This window comes from Arachis ipaensis, chromosome B10 (genome assembly GCF_059453495.1).
Source record: "Arachis ipaensis isolate K30076 ecotype BB chromosome B10, ASM5945349v1, whole genome shotgun sequence".
In the NCBI taxonomy this organism is placed as follows: domain Eukaryota; kingdom Viridiplantae; phylum Streptophyta; class Magnoliopsida; order Fabales; family Fabaceae; genus Arachis; species Arachis ipaensis.
The window spans coordinates 37,918,933-37,927,169 of NC_142435.1; the positions used below are offsets into that span (position 1 = coordinate 37,918,933).

The window sequence follows — 8,237 nt, forward strand, 5'->3', positions numbered from 1 at the left end:
TTATTTATTTGCATTTTATTTAATTTTGCTACTATGAGCTGCATGTTTCTTCTGTCAAATGACACGTTCACTTCCTGATCCGCGCTTGCTAATATTCGATCCTGAAATTGAAAGTACAATTTCACGAATAAGGCGAGAACAGCGTAGGTTAGCCCGCTCTAAGGGCGGATCTGAAAGTGAATCTGAGGAAGAAACTAGCCCCCGTTCTACTGATTCGGTTGTTTTACGTGCAGAAAACATGGCAGCTAGAAGAGTTACCATTCAGGAGGAAGGAGCTCCTAATTTTACAATGCAACCGTTTCAAGCGCATCATCCAGTGGTAGCTACGGATTTTGAAATAAAGACCGCACTGTTAAATTTGATGCCCAAGTTTCATGGCCTACCTGCTCAAGAGCCTATCAAGCACTTGAGAGATTTCCAGGCAGCCTGTTCTACTGTCAGGCGTGATGGCACTGATGAAACTTCAATTCTGCTAAAAGCTTTTCCGTTCTCTCTTGAGGAAAAAGTAAGAGAGTGGTACTACACTCAACCTCTAGCAAATGTATCCAACTGGGATACACTCAGAAAGGAGTTTCTGGAGAAATTCTTCCCATCTGAAGTTACTGATAAATTGAGGAAGGATATCTCTACAATTGTTCAGGATGACAATGAGACTCTCTTTGAATACTGGGAGCGCTTCAATAATCTTCTGGAAGCATGCCCCCACCACATGATTGACAAGATCGTGCTACTCAGCTATATCACACAAGGTATGAGGCCCCAAGATAAGACCACATTGGAAAGTGCCAGCAATGGGTCTATGAAGAAGTACAAGACCACCGATGAAGCTTGGCAATTGATCAGTGATTTAGCTGAATCTACTCGGAACCACAGACAGAAGCAAGGCCGTTCAAAAGCTGTTGCAGAAGTATCTTCTGGCATAGAGACTGCTGCTCTAAATCAAAGCATCTGTGAGATGACTAACCTGCTGAACTAAATGCAGTTGAATCAACAAACTCAGTAAACTCAACCGCAGCAAAACCAACAACTAGTTCCACAAAGAATTTGCGGAATTTGTGCTGATTACAGCCATTACACTGATGAATGCCCGCAGCTCCAACAAGAAGACAACATGGTGGCATCCACTCACAACTTCTATTACCGCCCCAACCAAGGGTACAATCAAAGTGGAAATAATAACCATGGATGGCAGGACAATTCAAACCAGAATTGGAGGGACAACAATAATAGGGGAGGCAGAGATAATCAGGGAAATCAGAGGTGGAATAATAACAACAACAGGCAGCAAAATGAACCTTACCGAGCACCTCACCTGAGGCAAAACCAAGGACCACCGAACAATCAGCAGCAAACCTCTCAATTTACTCATTCCTCTGTATCTTCTAATGAAGATTTATTACAAGCCTTTGAGAAAAGACAACTGGCCATGGAAAGTACCATCGTGAACAGTATTAACGCCAGTCTGAATGGTCTCGCCTCTACTTTGCAAGCTTTTATGACACAGCTTGGTTCAGCACAAAATTCTAGTAACCAAGCTTCAAGCACCACTGGAATCCCCTCTCAACCATTACCCAATCCAAAGGGAGGCATTAATGCCATCACCCTGAGGTTCGGAACCACACTGCAGGAGAGGATTCAGGAGGAACCAAGCTCACCAGAATACGCCTCAGCTGAAGAGGTGGTAGAAATTGAAGATGTGGAAGAGGAAGAGGATATACAGGACATAGCTGAAGAAGAGATAGCTCAACCACAGGAAGAAGCACTAAAAGGCGCAGGCACCATGGAACCCACTGTTCCCGTTCCATTTCCACAGCTTGCAAGGAAGCCCAGGAAGCAGCAGGAACCTGATTCTAAAATGGTAGAAATATTCAAAAAGGTTGAGGTAACTGTTCCCCTTTTTGATGTTATTCAGCAGGTACCTAAATATGCAAAGTTTCTAAAAGACTTATGTATCCATAAAGACAAGATTAATGAATTAGAAACTATTCCTTTAGGTAGCTCGATATCTGGTTTAATGGAAGGATTACCTGAAAAATGTAGTGATCCAGGTCCTTGCATAGTAATTTGTACTATTGATGGTGTAGTAATTTATGATTGCATGTGTGATTTAGGAGCATGTGTCAGTATAATGCCTTTGTCTATATATGATGTTTTAAGGCTCCCTCCCTTAAAAAGGTCGGCAGCTCGTTTCGTGTTAGCAGATAAAAGCATTATTACAGTGGCTGGAGTTGCTGAAGATGTTTTGGTGAACATTAAAGGGCTCACATTTCCCACTGATTTTTATATCTTGGAAATGCCCCATAATGATTCAGATAAGCCATCATCAATCCTACTTGGAAGACCATTCCTGAAAACATCAAAATTCAAATTGGATGCTTTTTCAGGAACATACTCCTTTGAAATAGATGGCCGCATAGTAATCTTCAATCTGAATGGAGTCATTGACAACCCCCCAGAAGATCGTTCTATCTTCCAGTGTGATGTCATAGACGAAAGTGTGGCTGAAGTTCAAAAAGAAGAGTTTGAAGAGAGGCACACTGGACAAGGTCCAAGTGTGGGGACCCTCTTAACTGACAGTGAGGCCACTTCGCCATCTTCACGAGCCCCAGATAATCCAGAGCCTGCCCATGATCAAAAGTTAGAATTGAAACCTCTCCCTCCACATCTCAAATATGCTTATCTTGAGGATGAGCATAAGCTTCCGGTTATTATTGCAAGGGAACTGACTTCTCAACAAGAAGAGCAGTTACTTGATGTGCTAAGGAAGCATAAGAAGGCAATTGGGTGGAGTTTGACAAACATAGTGGGAATTAACCCTCAAGTATGCGAGCACAGAATATTTTTAGAAGAGGGAGCAACACCTGTCCGTCAACCACAAAGAAGATTGAATCCCACCATCTTGGAAGTTGTCAAAAAGGAAGTGACCAGACTATTGGAAGCAGGTATCATATATCCCATTTTAGACAGTGAATGGGTAAGCCCAGTACAAGTGGTACCCAAGAAATCTGGAGTCACTACAGTGAAGAATGAGCATGGAGAGCTCATAGCAACTAGAGTTCAGAATGCTTGGAGAGTCTGCATCGATTACAGGCGTCTCAACCAAGCTACCCGTAAGGATCACTACCCACTTCCATTCATTGATCAAATGCTGGATCGCCTGTCAGGTAAATCACATTATTGCTTTCTAGATGGTTACACAGGTTATTTCCAGATTCATATAGCTCCTGAGGATCAGGAAAAGACTACTTTTACATGTCCTTATGGGACTTATGCTTATAAGAGAATGCCCTTTGGCTTGTGCAATGCACCAGCCACCTTCCAAAGGTGCATGATGAGTCTTTTTTCTGATCTTATTGAGGACTCTATGGAAGTTTTTATGGACGATTTTAGCGTTTATGGTGATTCTTTTAACCTTTGCTTAGATGGATTATCTAGAGTATTAGCTAGATATGTTAATACAAACCTTGTATTGAATTTCGAAAAATGCCACTTTATGGTAAAGCAAGGGATTGTATTAGGACATGTGGTATCTAATAATGGCATTTCTGTAGACCCAGCAAAGGTGAATGTTATTTCTAGTTTACCTTACCCCTCTTCTGTGAGGGAAGTTCATTCGTTCCTTGGCCATGCAGGTTTCTACAGGAGATTTATTAAGGACTTTAGTAAGGTAGCACTTCCCTTATCCAGATTACTGCAGAAGGACATTGAGTTCGAGCTCAGTGATGATTGCAAACAAGCATTTGATAAGCTGAAGACTGCTCTAACTCAAGCCCCAATTGTGAGAGGACCCGACTGGAGTCAGCCGTTTGAAATCATGTGTGATGCTTCCAACCATGCAGTAGGAGCAGCGCTGGCTCAGCGTGAAGGTAAGGATCCTTTTGTTATTGCCTATGCGTCTAAGACTTTAGACACTGCCCAGTCCAATTATACTACTACTGAGAAAGAGCTACTTGCTATTGGTTTTGCTCTGGATAAATTCCGGGCTTATTTACTTGGTACTAGAGTAGTAGTGTATTCGGACCATGCAGCTCTAAAGTATCTATTAGCTAAAAAGGAATCCAAACCAAGACTTATACGTTGGATACTGCTGTTACAAGAATTTGATTTAGAAATAAAGGATAGGAGTGTTAATCAAAATTTAGTAGCAGACCACTTGAGTCGCCTTGAACATATTAAGGATGATTCTACTCCTATAGATGATAATTTTCCTTTTGACAACCTGCAAGCAGTATCTGAGGTAGCCCCTTGGTATGCACCTGTTGCTAATTACTTAGTTAGCCGCACATTTCCTCCACATTTTTCTAAACATCAAAGAGACAAGCTGAAAAGCGAGTCTAAATATTATATCTGGGATGACCCATATTTATGGAGATGTGGCGCTGACCAGATAATTAGACGTTGTGTACCTCAATCAGAATTCCAGTCCATTTTAGAGGCCTGTCACTCATCTGAGAGTGGAGGACACTTTGGCCCTCAAAGAACAGCTAGAAAGATCTTAGACTGCGGATTCTGGTGGCCTACTCTTTTTAGAGATGCTGCTGAGTTTTGTAAATCTTGTCACCCATGCCAGAAATTTGGTAACATATCCAAGAGGATGAGATGCCTCAACAATATATGCTTTTCTGTGAAATTTTTGATGTATGGCGCATTGACTTCATGGGTCCATTTCCAAATTCTAACGGATATTTTTATATATTGTTAGCTGTGGATTATGTTTCCAAATGGGTGGAAGCAATTCCTACCCGCACTGATGATGCTAACACTGTTGTTTCCTTTGTGAGAAACCATATTATATGCCGCTTTGGGCCACCACGAGCGATCGTGAGCGATCAAGGCACCCATTTTTGTAATAGGAGACTAACAGGACTGATGAAAAAGCATGGGATAATCCATAAAGTCGCAACAGCTTACCATCCCCAAACTAATGGGCAAGCCGAGGTGTCAAACAAAGAAATTAAGCGTATCTTGCAGAAGATAGTAAAGCCTCATAGAAAAGACTGGAGCACCAGACTACAAGATGCACTGTGGGCATATAGAACAGCATACAAGACACCCATTGGAATGAGTCCCTTTCGCTTAGTTTATGGAAAAGCTTGCCATCTTCCAGTTAAAATCGAACACAGAGCCTTCTGGGCAGTTAAAGAGTGCAACATGGAAATTGAGAAGGCCAGAGCTGAAAGGAAGTTGCAACTGTAGGAACTGGAGAACCTTCGCCTAGAAGCTTATGAGAATTCCAGAATTTGTAAGGAAAGGATGAAAGCTGTGCATGATCAAAACATCAAGAAGAAAGAATTTCAACCTGGAGATTTCGTCCTCCTTTACAAATCTCGACTAAGGCTAATGCCCGGTAAAGAAAAATACAAATGAACAGAAAGTTAAGCAGGAGCAGCGCTAGAGTCGTGCCAATGGCACAAATTACCCCACGCGACCGCGTCGCTGACGCGACCGCGTGCTCCACGCGGCCGCGCGCCCTGCATTTTCGACGTAAAAGGGTGCACAATGCTATATTGTGAGAGAGTGGTGCTGGATTGGTGCTGGAAGCACAATCCTTGTCACGCGACCGCGTCGCCGACGCGGCCGCGTCAATTATTTTCTAATGCACACTCACGCGATCGCGTGACCCATGCGATCGCGTCACCCAATTTTAGCTATTAAAATAAATTGAACAGAGAGTTGTGCTGGAGTGAGGCTGCACTCGCGCCAGCAGCGCAACACGGGTCACGCGACCACGTGACTGACGCGATCGCGTCTTCTTACCTGATGCGCACCCACGCGAACGCGTGCCCCACGCGGCCGCGTCGCATGCGCCGCACAGCTCAACCTAAATGGCCAAATTATCTTATCTTTCTTTCCTCCAAATCCTAATTTTTCTTTTCCCTCCTTCTTTCTTTCTTCTCCCTTCCCCTTTCTATCTCACCTTTCACTCTCTCTCTCTCTCTCTCCTCTATTAACAAGGTTTTACCTTCTTCTTTCTTCTTTCTTCTTCTATCATTTTTTTATTGTTCTACATGTATTTTCTTTTTCTTTTCTTTTCTTTTAATTATTCCTATTTTCTTTCTTCTTCTTTTCCCTTTTTCCATGGTGTTAGAAATTTTTTGAGTCATTATCCCTTATTATATGCTTGTGACTTGTTACAATTTATTTGACAATTATTATTATTTTTTAGGGGATTGCTTGCATGTTCAATTTCATACTTTTTTCATCTTGTTTAACATGCATGCTATGTGTTTGTGAAAAAGTCCATGTGGCATTATGCACTTCTCTATGTTACTATACTATTCAATGCTTGCTTTTCACAACTTTCCCTTATTATTTTATTAATTGAATTCAATTGTCAATACAAACGTGATGGTTTGTTATAAAGTAATGCTTGGTCTATGCTACTCATGCCCTTTGCCAGCATGCCAATAAACACCTTGCGTTCACTTGTCTTTTTATGCACTAGCTATTTCCCATTGATGGCTTTTCATATGTACTCGAGAGCATGTGTTAATATCATCTACATTTTACTGTGCATTATTCACCCTCTTTTCCGTTTCCTTCCTTGCTGTATCTCTCTTTGAATTTAATTTTCTTTCTCTTCCCTTCTTTCAGGATGGCCACCAAGAAAGAAAAGGAGAAAGCAACTTCCAGACCACCAGCAAGAAGAGGAACTAAAAGAGCATTAGTGGCAGAGCCTTCTTCAACCGCAGTCAAGCCCTCAACAAAACGAGTCAAGAGGATAATAAAGGTTGACGAAAAGGAGAAAGCCTTTCCAGCAAAGGACGCTGCGCGATTTTCCAATCGCTACTGTGAGCAGATGTTCCTCATCCTGGCAAAAAGCAACTATAACAATGAATACCTTCTTATCCTCCCGTCCAATATTGCCACCTTTGTTGAGCCGCAAATTGAGCGAAGACAATGGGGTTTCCTACGGAAACAGTCAGGGCAGGTCAATCTTTCTTGGGTAGTTGAGTTCTACTCCAACTTCTACATGCCGACCCTGCAGTCTGTTTATGTCCGGCAGAAGCAAGTCCCCATCACAGAAGAGGCCATTCAGCAAGCTCTGAGTCTTCCCCCTATTCCAGCAGGAATGGATGCTTTTCAAGAAGCCACCCTTCAGCGCCAGAGATACCAATTCGACTGGGACTCCGTTCTCGGAGTCATCGCATTACCTGGCAGCCGTTGGATCTACGGATACCACCGTACCCGCCCTAAGGGAATCTTGGCTTCCACACTTACCTTGGAGGCTCGCGTATGGGCATAGATCATGTCCCATTACGTCTTTTCGAGCACTCATGAGTCCTCTTTCACTGCAGACATGGCTGTTTTACTATGGTGCATCCTTACAGACCAACCTCTGAATCTCTCAAGACACATCCGGAATGCTATGGAGCATATACAAATCGCGGGCAACCTACCTTTTCCCGTCCTGGTCTCAGATATTGTCTCAGCAGCCGGAGTCTCCTACAGAGTTGGGGACACCAAAGCCATGCTTCCACGGGATGATCAATATGTCCCTAACGGGAAATACCTCAGACTTTCAGCAGCCACTACAAGCCAGCCTACTGAGCCAGTTGAAGATATTCCTTCTTCAACACCACAAGCATCTACAACTGAGAAATTGCTCCAACAGATACTTGAAAAATTGGATCGGCATGAACTGAAAGCTAAGATGAGAGAGCGCCGTAACGAGCGCCGATTCAAACACCTCAAGGAGCTACTCAAGGGACGCTTCAGAGATTCAGACACCCCGGACTCTACTTCCTTTACTAGCACAGGGAGCCATGACGGTCCCGACTGTGGAGATACTGCCACCAGCCCATCCCTGTTTCTGACAGATGGCACCGAGGACGGTGCAAAGCCTTAAGTGTGGGGAGGTCGGTCAGTACCTGACTTTCGGAGGTAAATTCTCTTCTCTGGCACTAATAATTAGGACATTTTAGTTAGATTTTTCTTTCCTTTATAGAATAGAATAAATTGCATAGGTTAGGATAGTTGCATGCGTGTTCTACTTGATTGAAAAGACAATAAGTTTCTTTTAAAATCTATCTTTGGAACAAAATTTCTCTGATTTTTCAAAAAATTCTTATGATAAATTTGCTTGAGTTGTATTTGGAACATGATATTTGAGTTAAAGAACACACAACCTGTGGAAGATTTGAGCCTTTATGAATGGTTACATTATTTACCCATAATTATTTTATTCTTGTGTGTTGTTTACTTCTCTATGATTGTAATCTATATTTTGTTTTATC

The 8,237-nt window shown here is 42.5% G+C and overlaps 1 non-coding gene across 1 annotated transcript; it reads right to left on the minus strand.

The window, feature by feature from the left end:
- Positions 1-607: 607 nt before the first annotated feature.
- Positions 608-711, minus strand: LOC148579731 (small nucleolar RNA R71). Its single transcript, XR_015896835.1, has one exon. It is a non-coding gene; the product is annotated as a small nucleolar RNA R71 (small nucleolar RNA).
- Between the last annotated feature and the right edge of the window lie 7,526 nt (positions 712-8,237).